We start from the raw sequence: 17,717 nt of genomic DNA on the forward strand, positions 1-17,717 counted from the left end.
GCACTGACTGAGTCTGTACGTCTCCATAAAAAACCAATTCAAATGCCAACATCTGTCTTTGAAAGTTCTTTGGTGTTACCACTCCAATCCAACTCATATAGTTAATTAATACATTTTTCTGTTTTTAAGCATAATATTATACATGTGATTTGCATTCTGTAATCTAGGTTTTTATTAGTATGCCAATCTCTTCTATATACATGATTTTACATATACCATTGCATTTAACTTTGCCAGTTTTTTAAAATGTCAGCCTTAAGATTTGAGAACTAATGAAATTGTATTATATGAAAGAATTCTAATATGTTTTTATTAATGTTGGTTTTGTTTTTCACTATTGACTTGAGTAATCTAAAAGAACTACCATTAATTCAATACTTTATTCTCTTGTTTTTTTTTTGTTTCCCTTATCATATCTTTCTCTTTTTCTTCCTGCTATGTAGTCTAATCTAGCCTTGTACTCATGATCTTCTTGCCTCTGTCTCTTGAAAGATGGAATTATAGGTATGTCCAGTATACCTGGCTTTAATTGAGTACTTTCTTTATAACACATACAAATGATCCCATTTAATTATTGTTACTACTCTTTAATTGAGTTGTTTTAATTAAAATGTTATGTTGAAGGAAAAGGTCCATGGAAGCCAGATGAGATTTTTCAGGCAAATGTAGAAAACCTGGTATCAAAATTCACCCACTTTCTAGCTACCTTCAATTTGCTTTCTTAAAAAATAAATCTCAGTATTTAGATACATTTCACATAGTAAAAGATGTTTAAGATAGTAAAAGATATTTGTCCCGTCCTCCTGGCTAGTTTAACCCCAAAATAACCACACAGAAACTGTATTAATTAAATCACTGCTTGGCCCATTAGCTCTAACTTCTTATTGGCTAACTCTTACATCTTAATTTAACCCGTCTCCATTAATCTGTGCATCACCATGAGGTCATGGCCTACCAGCAAAGTTCCAGCACGTCTATCTCTGGCAACGGATCCATGGTGTTTTTCTGACTCTGCCTTCTTCCTCCCAGAATTCTGTTCCATCTTCCCTGCCTACCTAAGTTCTGCCCTATCAACAGGACAAGGCTGATATTAATGGTAATTACAGCACATAGAGGGGACTTTCACATCATAAGATTATAGATGTTATCAAAATAATATTTTGATTTTTGTGCATATTATAGATGTCTAAGCACTTCAGTACCCATCATTAGCTACTGTCCTCGAGTCTTATTTTTAAGTTCCTGCCACTGAGTCCTAGTCCTTCCACTGGAAGAGATGGCCAGTTCAGGCTCCATATTCCCCATTGCTGGGAGTCTTAGCTAGGGTCACCTTTTAAATTCCTGGGAGTTTCCATTGTACTAGGTTTCTAGTTCGTCCTTATGATTTGATGGAGTGTCCTTTAGCTATATGCCCAGGAGTGGTATAGTTGGGTCTTGAAGTAGGTCACTTCCCATTTTTCTGAGAAACTGCCATATTGATTGCCAAAGTAGCTATACAAATTTTCACTCCCACCAGCAATGGAGGAGTGCTTCCCTTGGTTTACGTCCTCTACAATATAAGCTGTCACTTGTGTTTTTGATCTTAGCCGATCTGACAGGTGTAGTATGTATGACCTACAATTTGTCCTGCCAGAAGATGTACTGGGGTAAAGGTGGCACAGAAATTATGGAAGTGACCAACCAAGTGGTCCAGTGTGGGACCCATACCATGAAAGCAAGGCCACTCCTAACTGCCTAGATGGCCAGGAACCAGAAACTGGGTGTCCCAGAGACCCAGGAAAGAGTCAATAAAATGATTTCTAATGATACTCTGCTATATTCATAGATTGGTGCCTAGCCCAGTTGTCATCAGAGAGTCTTCATCCAGCAACTGGTATAAACAGATGCAGAGACCCACAGCTAAACATTAGCTTCCCCCTACAGAAGAAGGGGAAGAAGGATTGTAGGAGTCAGAGGGGTAAAGGACCTCACAAGAAATCCCCCAGAATCAACAAAACTGGGCTCATAGTGGCTCACAGAGACTGAACTGGCAACCAGGGAGCCTGAATAGGACTGACCTCTGCCCTCTAAATATGTGTCTTGGTCTCCTTATGGGACTCCTAACAGTGGGAGCAGGGACTGTCTCTGACTCTTATATTGGCTTTTGAGACCCTTTCCTCATACATCTTGTACAGCCTTAGTATGGGAGGTGTCTCATCTCAATGCAGCTTGATATGTCATTTTTGGTTGATAATCATGGGAGACCTGCCCTTTTCTGAAGAGAAATGGAGGAGGTGTGGAATGGGAGGGCAGTGGGGAGATGGAGGGAGGGACTGGGGGGAGAGGAGGGAGACGAAACTGTGGTTAGGATGTAAAAAAATTAAAAAAACATTCCAACCACTGATATTCACCAAGGCCCCCTACACAGTGGCCGTCAACCAGTGGCTCTACTTACCTGGAATCCATTTGTGCCCTAAAATTGCAACTTTAATTAAGCCTATTATAAATGACAATTTCTTTTGAGAGTGTGTTGTTCAGGATGCCAGCATCTTTCTGTCATAACTGCTTTAATCCACACACTTGAAACAACCACCCTTTTCTCACCCTTTCCACAGTTATCTCTTGAGTGGAATTTAAGTTATGGCATCTTTAGAATTTCAGCAGGTAATGATGGAAAGACACAACTCCATGAGGGTGGAAGGAGAACTGTGGCTTTACATACCTTTAGATGGGCTCTTCATAATCAGTAAAATACCAAAGGGGAAAAAGATCTACAAGAAAAAAAGGAGAAGAAGAAGAAGAAGAAGAAGAAGAAGAAGAAGAAGAAGAAGAAGAAGGGAAAGAAAATCAAGCAAGTAATAACATGAGCAGCTGGAGAGAGAAGAGCAGGAGAGCAGCTGATGGGCCGGAGGGAAGGAAAGATGAGATTTTCAGTGAAAACCCGTTATTACTCAGAAGCAGTCTTTGATATAGCTAAAAGCTGTTTAACAAGAAAAGGCCTGACCAGCAAAGCAAAACAAGGAAAATTTTAAGTGCTAAATATAACTTACATAGGATCCAAAATAAGAAGGCATAAAATGGTTCTGGCACTTAGGATAATAAATAGAATTTAAATCACAATTGAGGGCCTTCTAAAATAATTGTTTTAGAATATTGGGGTATTGATGGGTAGAAGATAATTAATTATTGCAATATTGATTGCTCTTAAAAGTCATGCTTATAGCGCATTAAATACTACTGAGAGAACCGGCTATGTTTCAGTAGATTCACTGATGCTTGTGAAGAACTAGGTAAGGATACTTACTATTAAACCACACAGTGAAAACTTTGGCATCAGATCAATAGGTAGCTTTAAAGATAGGTTTTTTTTATTATTTATTTATTTATTTATTTATTAAAGATTTCTGTCTCTTCCCTGTCACCGCCTCCCATTTCCCTCCCCCTCCCCCAATTAAGTCCCACCCACTCAGCCCGAAAAGCAGTATATTAGTGATAAGGGAAGGTACCCCAAACTTAATGGCCTAAGATAAGAATCAGTTTCTTAGAATCGGGAATTTGGGGTGCCTTGCTAGGTGACTCTGTCTCCGAATTTTTTATGATGCTGTAGTTTAAGCTCAGGTTATCCATCATCTGAAGACCAGAGTGTAGCTGGAGGACCCACTTCTGAGGTCAGACATTTAGTCAGGTGACTTATGTTGACATAAGACCTCTTTTGTTCTTTTCTGGTCACTCAGCCTCATTGACCATAGAGCTGCTTATGGCTATGAGATCTCAGCTAGCTTCCCCCAAGGGAAAAAGAGTGGGGGAGTGGGTTACTATGGACAACCTGATAAATGTCAAAGTGTACTTCTCATGCTCTTCTGTAACATGGAGGAGGGGCATCTTTTCACAGCATAATACATGCTGGCTTCTGTTGTTGGTTTTTGTTGTTGTTTTTAACTCTTTATTCTTTGGGGTTCCACCGCCCAGATCCCAAATAAATGCATGGAGGCTTATTCTTTCTTATGAATGACCAGCCATAACTTGACTTGCTTTTTTTTGCCAGCTTTTCTTAGCTTAAATTATCCCATCTATCTTTTGCCTCCCGGCTTTTACCTTTCTCTATTTCTGTGTATCTTTTCTTTCCTTCTTATTCTGTATCTGACTGTGTGGCTGGGTGCCTGGCCTCTGATGTCCTCCTCTCCTTCTTTTTCTTGCTCCTTGATCTCCCCTCCCTGAATTCTCCTCCTACATCTTCTTCCTTTCCATTCTCATGCGCGGCTATTGGTCATTCAGCTCTTTATCAGCCCAATAAGGTATTTAAGGTAGACAAAGTAATCCAGCTTCACAGAGATAAACAAATGCAACATAAAAGAATATAACACATAGTTGTGTCATTGAACAAATGTCCTACAGCATAAACAAATGTAACAGTTCTTCAACTAATATTCCACAGCAGGCTTCCCATTCTCTTGTTCCCTTTCAATGTCTTCACCTCTCCTAATATGTTATCTGCATTTTGCTTATGGATTGATGGTGATTATAAACAAATAACTTAATAAGCTTTGCAAATATTTTCTTTTAAGGTTGATTTTTGTATCTTTCATTTAAATTTTTATTTGGAAATACTTAGTATATTATTTCATTTTTTGCTAAGTGTGATATGTTACAGTTTGCCTTTGTGTCTTTATGTTCTTAACCAACTGAAAATAGACATGTGTATGTGTATAGCTCTGTGTGCATCTATAATAATGAGATAGATCCCCTCCTTTTTCCTTTTAATTATGAAATGTTTGAAATGTACAGGGAAATATAGAGGAATTTGTTTTGAGGAGAAAGTGATAATTTTAGCTGGTGATTTCAAAGGATTCAGTTCGGTACACAGTTTCAGACTCTATGTTTTTGGGTCCATTGTGAGGCAGAACATCATGTTGATAGGGGGTGTGGTGGATAGGTGACTTCATGGCAAAGGAAGGAATGTGGTTGACCAGCTAACTTTTTCCCTTTTCCCTTTGAATTTTCTTCAGTCCCCTAGCCCTGGTGATGGTGCCACCCCCATTCGTCATTGTTGCAGACACATCTGGAGGGGTATATTACCAATCTCTTAGGTTATTCTAAATCCAGCCAAAATAACAATGAAGATTAACCACCACAGCTACAACTCTTATCAGTTCGATATCCAAATATATCATCTTTAATCTAACACCCTTCCCTGCCCTCCAAAGAATCGAGTCCTACTTAGAATACAAAAAGGGTTTAGTTGAAATCAGGAGTTTCTGCCATCTTCCCAGTTCCAGCATTATTCAAAAGTAAGCTCAAAGTCTTCTCTCCGATTCATGGAAAACTCTCAGCTGTGAGCCTTTGTAAAACAAAGCAAATGGCATGCTTCCAAAACACAGAGACATAAAATAAATACTCCTAAATGAGAACAGCGGCAGGAGGGCTAGCTCAGCTGCTAAGAGCACTGGCTGTCCTTCCCAAGGTACTGTATTAGGTTCCCAGCACCCACATGTTGGTTTGCAACTACCAGTCACTCTGGTTCCAGGGGGTCCAATGCTCTCTTTTGGCCTCCCTTAGCACCGGGCACACACATGTACTTGGTACACAGATGTGTGTGCAGGCAAAACACACCTACACACAAAACTAAAATATATAAGTCCCCGCAATTTTCTTAAAAAATAAAATGTAGGGACAAGAAAACAATAAGAAAGAATTAGACCACAGTAATACTAAAACCCAGAAAGACAAACATTGAATTATAGCAGTATGCACAGTATCGTGGGCTGACTGCAGTAGTCTTACACAGTCCACTCCTGCATCCTTCTCATGTGCAACCTGCACTCTCTCTCGCTCTCTTGCTCTTGCTCTCTCCCTCTCTGGCTGATTCCTCTCATGTCCTTGGCGGATTTCCCATTCTGTCATCGCTAGCATCCTGGAGTCTCCGGTATAATGGTAACTTTGTCCTCACAGCTTCACACATTGCCTTCCCACGGGACCCCTATGGGGAATCCCATATTACCCCGCCTTCTAGGCTTATCGTTGGGATCTTGGTGAAGCTTCCCTGACTCCATAACTCATGTATTTTGCATGCTTGCAAAACCAGCATCATGTGATATGGTTATAAAAGCTTGGTGGCTTTCTCTAAGAAAACGTGTCCATAGGTAGCATTGTGCAAGCAGGGTACCCTGACATCTCTGTCTTCTCAAAGGAAAGTTTTTTAGATTAGATTACAATTTTATACCCTGGGGTGAAGTATGGGCAATTTCTTATTGTCCTGATGTAGAATGCCTGACATCTCTCTAATAACACTAGTCTCTGTAACAACCACAAGCTCCTTATCTACAACTCTGAACTTTCTCCTTTTCTGACCAAATGGCATGTCTTTTCAAATATTTCTTCATTGCTTTTTAAAAATTATCATTCTTACTGTAAAGACTAAGCACAGCCAGAAATAATTGCCACAGCTTAAACAGTTTGCTGTCTTGAGACAGACTTTACTAAATTATTAAGTTCATAACTTGTAGGTTCAGACTTACTAAAACTCCAAGTGTTTGTTGAGTAACAGCTTTCTCTAAGACTAAAACCTTCCATTTTGGAAGGAAATGTTTTAAGACAGGATGTGTATAAAGAGGAGGTGAAAGTGAGATACTGCAGAGAACTCAGTAAGACAGGAAGTCAACAACTTAAAATTGCTTCCAGAAGTTCCTGAAGCTGAACAGATTCACTAGGCTCCTCCCTCCTCAACAATATATAAACAGTAAAGACTGCCGAGAAAAGATGTCAGAAAAGTACAGCAGCTTATAAGAAACAGAATTCATCCAAACTGCCTAGAAGAAATGAAAGCTTAGCCGCATAGAAGAGGCCCAAACCAACTGAACCACCTGGAAAGGACATTCTTCAATCTGTTGAGACAGTTGCACTGTAATAAACACCAGGTCTATTTTTGGGGAGCTATCACCCATGCTTTGGTGATCTTTGTTGATACACCTGTCTTTGAGTCACTCCTGCTCCTGTGAGAGACTCTTCACATATATTCCTGCAAGTCCAACCAAGTTGGACTGACTGCGGGGGCATTCAAATGTTTGCTTGTGGTGGGCTCCCTATCTGGATGAGTAGATGCTTATCCGTGCCTTTCCAGGAAAAGTGGTCACAGGATACCAGAACAAGGACAAAATACAGACAAATTGTTTGTCAGAATGTAACATAAAAGGTCTCTCATTCAGTTTCCAGTAGACTCTTCACAGGCAAGTGTCAGGAAGCCACATTTATCACTCATCAGCTACAGCCTCATTGCTGAGTCCATTTTACTTTGGAATCAAGTTTCTTGCATTATCTGAGTTCTACACAATCCCTCTGTATCAGTGAGTGATTTCCTAAATCTCCATCTTTCTTGTTCAGTATTCCAGTTCCTCAAGAATGTGTCTTCTGTCTTGTTCTTTCTTCCTAAACACACATGTGTTTCACATGTGTTTTTTAAACAAGATGGCCACAACATTTTAAATAATCATTGAATTTTAAAATATGTTCAAGAGTAATAAAGCCAAGCATGTTTTAGATGCCCATGAAAATTAAAGACATAAAAAAAAGAAAGTATGTACTTAGAAGCTAGCCCCATGACGATCTTTTCACTGGCATCAAACACACCCCTCATCACTAAGTTCTATGTTTTGATTTTCAAAATAAATGGGAAAGAGATGATCATGGAGGAGATAAGAATAAAAAATAAGTATCAGAGAGATCAGTGTAATAACAAAATGGTGAAAACTTGCCTTCTAGACGTGAATAGTAGAGATAATATCATCAACTCAAAGCAACACCATGATTTTAAATCAATGAGACTGCACTAATTTTAAAGCACAAAGCTTTTTGGATTGATTGTGAAGTTTTTCTTAAAATATTTAGTCACTTGATATCTTAGGGTTTTATGGCTATGAATAGATGCGATGACCATGGAAACTCTTACCAAGAAAAGCATCTAATTGGGCTTTCTTAAAGTTCAGAGGTTTAGCCCAATATTGTCATGACTGGAAGCACGGTGTCACACAGGCAGTTGTGACACTGAAGAAGTAGTTCTGAGTTCTATATCCAGATTGGCAGACAGCAGAAAGAGAGAGCATCTGAAACGTCAAGGACCACCCCCAGCGACATCCTTCCTCCAACAATGCCACTCCCCATGGACCTATCGGAGCTGTTTTCATTCAAACCACCACACTTGGCTTTCATTACATTCATGTAAGTTTGAAAAATGTATTTTATATATTTTGGAGATCAGACCTTTGTCAGTTGCGGGGTTGGTGAAGATCTTCTCCCAGTCAGTGGGTTGCCTTTTTGTCTTAGTGACAGTGTCCTTTGCATTACAGAAGCTTCTCAGCCTCAGGAGGTCCCATTTATTCAATGATGCCCTTAATGTCTGTGCTGCAGGGGTTATACATAGGAAGCGATCTCCTGTGCTCATCTGTTGTAGGGTACTTCCCACTTTCTCTTCTATCAGGTTCAGTGTGTTCGGACTGATGTAGTCACTCATATTTGGTTTCTAGCCATAAATAAAGGACATTGAGCTTATAATTCATGTTCCTAGAGAAGCTAAATAAGAAGGTGAATCCAAAGACAAACACATAGGCATCCTCCTGAATATTAACCTTCATCAGGCGATGAAAGGAGACAGAGACAGAGACCCACATGGGAGCACCGGACAGAAATCTCAAGGTCCAAATCAGGAGCAGAAGGAGATGGAGCACGAGCAAAAAACTCAGGACCACGAGGGGTGCACCCACACACTGAGAGAATGGGGATGTTCTATTGGGAACTCACCAAGGCCAGCTGGCCTAGGTCTGAAAAAGCATGGGATAAATCCGGACTAGCTGAACATAGCGGATAATGAGGAATACTGAGAATTCAAGAACAATCACAGTGGGTTTTTGATCCTACTGCACGTACTGGCTTTGTGGGAACCTAGGCAGTTTGGATGCTCACCTTATGAGACCTGGATAGAGGTGGGCAGTCCTTGGGCTTCCCACAGGTCAGGGAACCCTGATTGCTCTTCAAGCAGATGAGGGAGGGGGACTTGATCGGGGGAGGGGGAGGGAAATGGGAAGCGGTTGCGGGGAGGAGGCAGAAATCCTTAATAAATAAATAAATTTAAAAAAAATTGAGAAACCCCCAAAAAAAGAAAAATGTATTTTATCCTTTGTTATCATTATTGATAAAGTTGATATTTATTGACTGTTTACCATTATTAAGACAAAATATTGTCCACTACATAGATTTTTTCATTAAATTCTAACTGCTACTTTATGATATATGCATTCTAATTTTTTTCATTTGAAACAAAGAATTAGAATAACAGAAATATTCAACAGTTTTGATTATACAACTAAAACATGTGATGGAATATGTAGGTATATTTAGGTCATCTGATTCTGTAGCCTCCACTTTTATTAGTAGATAGACTTAGCAGTCAGAGATTCAAGAATGATCAACACAGAGGAGAGCCCTGACAATATCTATGTCCTTTATGGGGTAATAGTGCTAAGTAACTCCTGGAGGGAGTCAGGGAACAAACAGAGTTGTATGGGCTGGGTGACTGTGAAGTGAGCCAGGCTTCTGTGGAATCAGCTGAGTTTCAAGAAATAAGTGATATTCTGTATTTTGAACAATAGAAATATGAAAAATAAGAGAATAAATGTCATTGAATAGATTGGTTTCTGGAAGTATGCATGAAAAACAGATCATAGAGAGTTGAAATGGAAACACTGAGTGGTTTGCAATGAAGAGATTTGACCTAACAAAAACAGTACTCAGTAGGTTCAAGGGTCCCCTTTCAGAAGAATTGTGCTAACATGTTGGCCAAGTTAAAAAAAAAAACTAATGAACATGGAAGATTCTTTAGAGGGATCAATGTATACTCTTAAAGTGAATAGAAGAAAAGATAGAAGTAATCAGAAGTGTTCAGGGATAAAGAAAATTTGTTTTGTAGAGCTTTGTGTTAGGTAGCCATGATCTCAGGGAGTCTTTTTGGTCTTTGGTTGAAGTGAAGATGGAGGGGAAGGTTTGTAAGTAAGAGAAACCTTATATTGAACCTGATACTACTTACTGCATTTCAGCATCACAGGCCAGTGTTTTGTCCCCTTTGGGGATTATGCATTCTCTCTGAGTTATTTTCTTAGTCACTTTTCTAACACAGTAAGAAAGTACCCACTAGAAGTTGTTCCAAGAAGGAAAATCTAGCTAGGTTTGTGACTACACAGAAGTCCCTGCATTACAACAGAGGGGGAATGGTGCCAGAAGTGACTTTGTCCCTCTTGAGAGCCCGAAACAGCTGTGGACCAGTGAGTGATGTGTGATGAGACCTTCCCTGGGAAGATGCTTCACACACGTCTACTCACCCCAAATAGGGAACCGACAGAAGACCAAAGTATGGATACCACCAAAGTCCAAATTAGTGAACCAAAGAGTATTATTGGGGTTACTCATAAGTGGGTGAGGGGTTGCCTACAGGAGGAGAAGAGACTCAAAGACAGGTGACTCAGTTGATCTAAGCCTCTTCCAGGTATCTGGTCTGGTTTCTCTTTTTCCCAGGCAGCTGACCTGATCTCAAGAGTCTTCCCTGTAGCTTGGCTTTGTTTATCTGAGAAGCATTCTCATTTTTTATAGCTCACTCTGCCAGAAAGGGGCTAATGAATCTGGCCAGTTGAGTTGGGGGTGGGGGGCTTCCTGGTGCTACTTTTTGTTGCCTACCTTCTTGTTTAAGAAACTTCCCGTAGGATGGAATATTTCAATCTCAGATGAAGCTATTACACAATAACCAAGCCGCAGAGATCGGCTGGAACAAGGAACTGGAACAGAGCTAATAGCATTCAAATAGACACCCCTAGTGACCTGTTTTCTCAGCCAGGCCCCACCTCCTAAAGGTATCATAGCACCGCCAGCAGAAGACAACAAACATTCAAAGCATGAGTCTCTAGGGGATGTTTTGGAGTTGAACCATAAAAGTCGGGTGAGTATTCCTTTCAGTCTTTTTCTGCTGGCAAGCTTTTCTGAATATAGTCTATTTTTGTTGATCTAAATGAATTGAGATAATTAAAGGACTGTTGATAATAGCATGAACCTTGCTGGAGATGGATCAGATGTATTTTTAGTGTGACAGATTGGAAGGTACTGCGTTTTACATGGGTGAGGAAAGGAACAGAAAAAATGGAGAATAATTCACAGAGGAACATAGGTCTGGACAGCTAGTGGGGCCGTGTTGAGGTGGACCACACAGTCACTAATAAAACAACATTGCACATCCTCTTGCTAAATACAAGGGTCTTAATATTGTGTCAGATATGTTTTCTCTGTTTATCGAGTTTGTTTTTTCATATAGCTTCCTTAAATCAATCATTCAACATGAGCTGAGTACTTCCTTTTAAATAAAAGCATCTTTAGAAGGGTGAATTTTTTTAATGAGACAACCAGCAAAAAACAAACAATAACACAACATTGAGAAAACATGAGTGAATAAGGTTTAGTTAACTGCTTTAAGAACAGAACATGTCCAATAAAGAAGTTATATAGGAATGACATGTTGTTTTAATTATGTCATTTAGCATAAATGTAATATGATATGTGTTGCATATATATATTTATGCATGAAAAATAATAGAAAGTCAGTTTTGTATTTTAATTATATTGAAAATATGTCTAATATATCACAAAGAGCTTTATTAGATATCTAAGAAAATATATTTTAGTATTTCTTCCCTCTCCTCCCTCTCAATCCCCTCTTCTCTCCTTTGCCACTTCCCTTTTTCCCTCCCTCCCCCTCTCTGACTTTGGAAGTCTTGCTCTGTAGCTCAGGCTGGCCTTGAACTCACAGTTCCTCTGCAATAGCCTCATGGATGATGGTCCCACAGGTACATGTCTCCATGCTTTAATAATTTTATTTATGCCTGAGCATGATAGGTTCAGGGAGAACCAAGTATTATTCATCCAGGCATGCTAGACATGTTTGGAAAATGAAAGGCATATATTCAATTCTTATTAGCATTATTGAGCCCTTCTAATAGATTATACACATATTACCTAGTTTAAATTATACAATACCACAATGAGGGAGATATTATCATTTTGTATACTCATGTGCATGTGTGTGTGTCTAATTGTGGAGGTCAGAAGTCAACACAGGGTTTCTTTTATTGCTCTTACTTATTATTCTTTGAGACAGGCTCTCTAACCATGAGAAAGCTCACTGATTTGCTAGACCAACTGGCCAGTGAGAGTGCAGGATCTGCCTGTCTCTACTTCCTCAGCAGGGGTTACAGTTCTGCAGTGTCATGCCTGGCTTTTCCATATACGCTGGGGACTGAAATTCAGTACCCATGCTTGTGTGGCAGACACGCTACCCACTGAGTGTTCTTCCCAACTGCTATTTGTTTTATTGTATCTCACGTGTATGGGGAAACAGGCACAGAGTAGGAAAGACACATGCTAACAGTTACACCTGTACTAAAAGGAGAAGAAGGGACCTCAGCTTGGGCAGCTGATATGGTCTGCAGTCCTAACTTTTAGAACAGAGTGTCCTGGCAGCCTCTAGACATGGCATCCCACAAACACATACAGATCAAAGTCATGTCTTTCCACTCAGACATTCGAAATTAGTTTCTTTTTTTTAAAATTTTTTGAGAAAAAAAAAGTTTCCACCTCCTCCCAGCCTCCCATTTCCCTCCCCCTCCTCCTGCCCTTCTCCCCTTCCCTCCACTCCTCTCCCCCTCCCTCTCCAGTCCAAAGATCAGTCAGGGTTCCCTGCCCTGTGGAAAGTCCAAGGTCCTCCCCCCTCCATCCATGTCTAGGAAGGTGAACATCCAAACTGGCTAGGTTCCCACAAAGCCAGAACATGAGGTAGGATCAAAACCCCGTGCCATTGTCCTTGGCTTCTCATCAGCCCTCATTGTTAGCCATGTTCAGAGTCCGGTTTTATCCCATGCTTTTTCAGTCACAGTCCAGCTGGCCTTGGTGAGCTCCCAATAGATCAGCTCCACTGTCTCAGTGGGTGGGTGCACCCCTCATGGTCCTGACTTCCTTGCTCATGTTCTCCCTCCTTCTGCTCCTCATTGGGACCTTGGGAGCTCAGTCCGGTGCTCCAGTGTGGGTCTCTGTCTCTATCTCCATCCATCGCCAGATGAAGGTTCTATGGTGATATTCAAGATATTCATCAGTATTGCTCTAGGATAGGATCATTTCAGGTTCCCTATCCTCAGCTGCCCAAGGAACTAACTGGGGACATCGCCTTGGGCTCCTGGGAGCCACTCTAGGTTCAAGTCTCTTGCCAACCCTAAGGTGGCTCCCTTAACTAAGAGATGTGCTTCCCTGCTCCCCTATCCAACTTTCCTTTATCCCAATCATCCTGTTTCCCCAAGTTCCCCCCATCCTCCCCTTCTCACTTTTCTCTCCCCATCTCCCCTTACCCCCATCCCACCCCACCCCCAAGATCCCAATTTTTTGTCCGGCAATTTTGTCTACTTCCCATAGCCAGAAGGATAACTATATGTTTTTCTTTGGGTTCACCTTCTTGTTTAGCTTCTTTAGAATCACAAATTATAGACTCAGTGACCTTTATTTGTAGATCAATTTGATGTTCTGTATGCTGAACACAAATGTGGCAACAACTGACAAGATTTTGTAAACTATTTGGGAACAAAATTCTGTACAGCACATTTCATGACTGTGTGAGCATAAAAATAAGTATGGTTTTTCTTCAGCATTCACAATGGCTCTCAGACATTCACCTCATAAAGGATTTGGGAGGAGTCGTGCTTATCCAATAAGCAATTGGACATTTACTTTGATACTCCCAAGAAATCCAATCTCAGTATTTTAAAACCCCACCTATTAATCCTCCAGAAGTTCCCACTCTCAACATCCACAAACTGGCCAAGAATGAACCTAGTTGCCATCTCTACCCTCCCTCATTCAAGCAAAGTCAATTTATGGGACAATCAAATCCATCTGCTTGAATATTTTTTTTTGTTTTCTATTGCTTACCACCTCTCCACACTTAACACATTTCCCACAATATTACTTTGCCTAAAGAACAGCTCTTGTCTGTCCCTTCCCTATTTAAATCCATGGATGGCAATGGATAGCCTTACTCAGGCTGCTGGCTTCTTCACGCTGTCCTGCTGTGCCTCTTTCCCTGCCTTCCACTCTTCATGGCCCCTCTGCTGGGTGGATGCTCATGCCAGCCTTGCCCACAAAGATTTTCAGACCAGAGCCCGAGACATCGGGAAGCATTTGAATAAATAATGCAAGCTCAAGGTTCTGTCATTTGTGCTTATCTCTATAATTTATTCCTGTGGCTCTAAATCTAAAACAGTGGTGGGAAGTGACGAGAAACACAGTGTCATTAGGACAGGGTTAGGAGGAACATGGGGTGCACAGCGTAAAAAGGGAGTCGGGAAGCAGCAGGGGAGAAGATGATCCCATGATTGACATCTCAGCCTGACCCGGAGGAGAAGCATGAGTTACTGGGACAAAAGGAGGAAAAGCTCTTGTTTGAAAATCCCTAGGGGCCAGGTTGGCGTGAGTCTCCTGCTATCAAATGGCAAAGTGAAGATAGTAGTGGGAGATGAGAATTTACAGTTAGATGGCTGCTAGTTCAGGGCCAGCCTCCATATGGCTTGAGCTTGCTGGGAACCCACAGGTCCCCGCCTTGGCCTCCCACGTTTGCTAGCACGCTTCTGTGCCTTCTCACGTGGTACCACTCAAGTGTGGTTAAAATGGAGACTGTGCAAGAAAATTGAAGAAATAGCCAAAACTTGCTTAAGGCAAACACATCAATCACAGTCTACGACTTCCTGTAAACCGCAGGTCTCAATGTATATGTAGTTCATTTGGTCAGGATGGAACTCTCTGTGTCATACTCCCCTCCTCTCCTTTGGGGACTATCATTACTGGCCTTTCATCCAATAGTTGGGCTCATAGTAGGCGTCCTTTGCTCCCATCTTGACTCCTGAAAACAACAGTTACCTTAGAACAACATAATTGTTTGATTCATTTAGTCTGTGATATAGCATAAAAAGATCTCCTATGAATAAAATGTTAAAATATATCAAAATAATTTAGTTCTACTTTGAAAAGAACTATCCAATTCATAACAGCAACTAACGAGGGAATATTTTCATAATTATTTCTGTATTAGTCAAAAATATTCCTTTCTCTCTTAATAACTCCAGTTGTGAAGAAAATGCTTTTATTTTGTATAATTTCCGTATTGTTAATATTTGAGGATAAGTCATAGATGGCCTTTAAGTTAAATAATGTTCAGACACGAGATTACACTTAGGAAATTAATTAGCCCGCTAAGCATTGCTTAGAGCGCTTTAAAGAAGTCTAATTTATACAGGCTGCTGACCCTGCAAAGGCTATCCAAGTCTCCAGTTTGCTCTATGGACACACTTGCTGGGCCCTGAAGCCAGTATTTAGGAGCCTGGAAATGCCCTGGGATCAGAAGAATAGCTGCAGTGTGCAAATCAATGGACTGTGGCTGATTCTTTCATCTCTCCGAAGGGAAAGTGAGCTTGGGAGAGCCCGCTAAGCACCTTGCATCGGGCTGTCACCCTCAATGCACCTTGGCTATCCTGGCTGCCCGCGAAAGGAGAAGATGGGAAACAGAAAGTGTATCATTTCATTCACACAGACTTGTTCTGGAAGTGTGGCTGTGATATGGTTTCTGTCAGAAGCAATCTGCTCGATTCACCTCTGTTTTTGCTTGGGAACACAGCGCGGCCTGTGTGTTTGCTAACCCTAGGTGCGCGGATGTGCTGCCTTGTCAAGCTGCATTTGTCTCCACTGCCTACCTGCTCGTTGAGCAGAGCTCAGCCTCGCTGCGGTGGCAGGGAGAGCCTTAAGGCTGCGCAGCGCCTGTCTCTTCATGTAATTAACTGTAGCCCCAGATAGAGAACAAAACAGAGATTTTGTGCTGGGAAAGGGTAATGTGTCTAGACAGGACTTTCTAAGCAGTGAAAAGATTTGTTAGCGTTTCTGTTCAAACAGAAGAACATAGTTTTTGCCTCAAAATATTCTGAAGGCAGTGTCGGTTTGCTTCCTAAAAGCAAAGGAAATTTTGGAAAACCTACTTAATGTGGCTTAAAAGCATCTTCAAAAATCCTTCATGAAAATGTTAACCTTAATATGCTTTGAAGATAAGGAGCAGAAAGAATCTTCCTCAAATGCAGCCCTGGTTATTGTGTAAAGTGCCAAAAGGCTAAAGGGGATGATTAACATAGGGGTATTTGCGTCAATATTGACAGATAAACGATCAATAAAAGACAGACGAGAGAAGTCCTCTTTATAGTAGAGTGTTAACTGATTGGTTCTGAGGGAGGATGAATTTAGGAAATCACCATTTATGCTGTGTCTACCAATAGATGACGCAGAATTCACTAATGAATGTTACTGAGCGTTCGTACACAGAGCCTCACAGTATCTCGGCACAATCTTTATGCATCTGTGCACTAGTGATTCTGGGTGAAGGACTTTGAGAAGCTTGTTGATGTAGGTTTTCTATGCTTGAAACTGTATCAACACTATCTTCCCCCCAAATAGAATTCGCACATTGTTTTTGGCTTCATCCTAAGTCATCAAAACACAAGTCAGTTTGGTTGCTGTTGTTTTTATCAAAACCCTACACAGACATGGCTTCTTTTTTAACCCGGCATTAGGAATGTTCATGCTGCCTACCAATGTGACTCGCCAGCCTCCAACAACACCTCATTACTATAGTAAACTGCCCAATCAGCACCTGCTTTGATGAGGATGAGGGCATCTGGCATGTTTACAGTTCAGACTCACTGAGATCCACCAAGATTTCCAAGTCCAACGCAAACATCTGCCTGTGAGTTTAACGTTCCATTTGACGTCATAGCAAAGAACACTGACCTCTAGGGAAAGAGGGTTTGTCGTTGTTTCTGTGTCATTCTTGGTAAATTTCCTTTGAAGACGTATGCCAGTGGCCATGCCAGAGGAGCAGTGGGTGGCAACTGAAGTTCCAGGTGTCAGCCCACCAGGAGGAAACTCTCTAACAGGCCAGTCTTAGTTAGGCAAGGCCGCGGGATTGCAGACCCCGGGATGTCTTTTGCTTCTGCTGTGCCTTCACGTGTTGGCTGCAGCTCTGTTTCTCTGGTCTCTAGCTAGCGTGAGTAGGATGTGGGGAGATCTCCTCTGCCTGTAATAAAATGTGTTTATCTCTTGGAAACATTCCATTCTACTGGGCATTTTTACCTGTGGATTGTCAAGAAGAGGACTTCTCCCTAAGCTGTCCTGTCTAATTTGATAATAATAATAGTAGCCTATGCAGAGTTTTGATGGATAACAATAAATACAAGGATATGTTTCACGGCTAAGGCCTGTGAATTCTGCTTTAGGAGCTGCTCAGGTTAAAGAACGAAAGGAAAACATCTGAGTCCAGGAGCCAGGATGGTTCTAATTCCCTTCATGCTGAAAAGAGGCAGTCTTGTGCCATTAGGCAAAACAAAGCTTCAAAATAACTTCAGGTTGGGCCAGATGCATTGCTAGTAGTTTTAAGATAAAAAACAAAACAGAAAATGAGCTAGATCACAAGGACACATAGCTGAGCTGTCTAACTCATTAGGCTAGGGTTGAAAATACAAAACGATCTGACTGTTGCTCGCTCTCCTTGCTAAGTCTGGTTAATAATGAAAGGTGATTAATTTCTTGCACCAATCCCTGACCTTAACTTTTGCTGTTGATGAATGGGTGCG

The 17,717-nt window shown here is 41.0% G+C and overlaps 1 long non-coding RNA gene across 1 annotated transcript in view; it reads left to right on the forward strand.

Moving 5' to 3' along the window:
- Positions 1–10,930: 10,930 nt before the first annotated feature.
- The window catches only part of LOC121465764, a 59,555-nt gene continuing 52,768 nt past the window's right edge, over positions 10,931–17,717 (forward strand). The window contains exon 1 of the long non-coding RNA XR_005976677.1: positions 10,931–10,954. This is a non-coding gene — a long non-coding RNA (uncharacterized LOC121465764). The remainder of the gene's footprint in view (positions 10,955–17,717) is intronic.

This window comes from Microtus oregoni, unplaced genomic scaffold (genome assembly GCF_018167655.1).
Source record: "Microtus oregoni isolate MIOR12 unplaced genomic scaffold, Mior012 000031F_ref0000149, whole genome shotgun sequence".
Classification (NCBI taxonomy): domain Eukaryota; kingdom Metazoa; phylum Chordata; class Mammalia; order Rodentia; family Cricetidae; genus Microtus; species Microtus oregoni.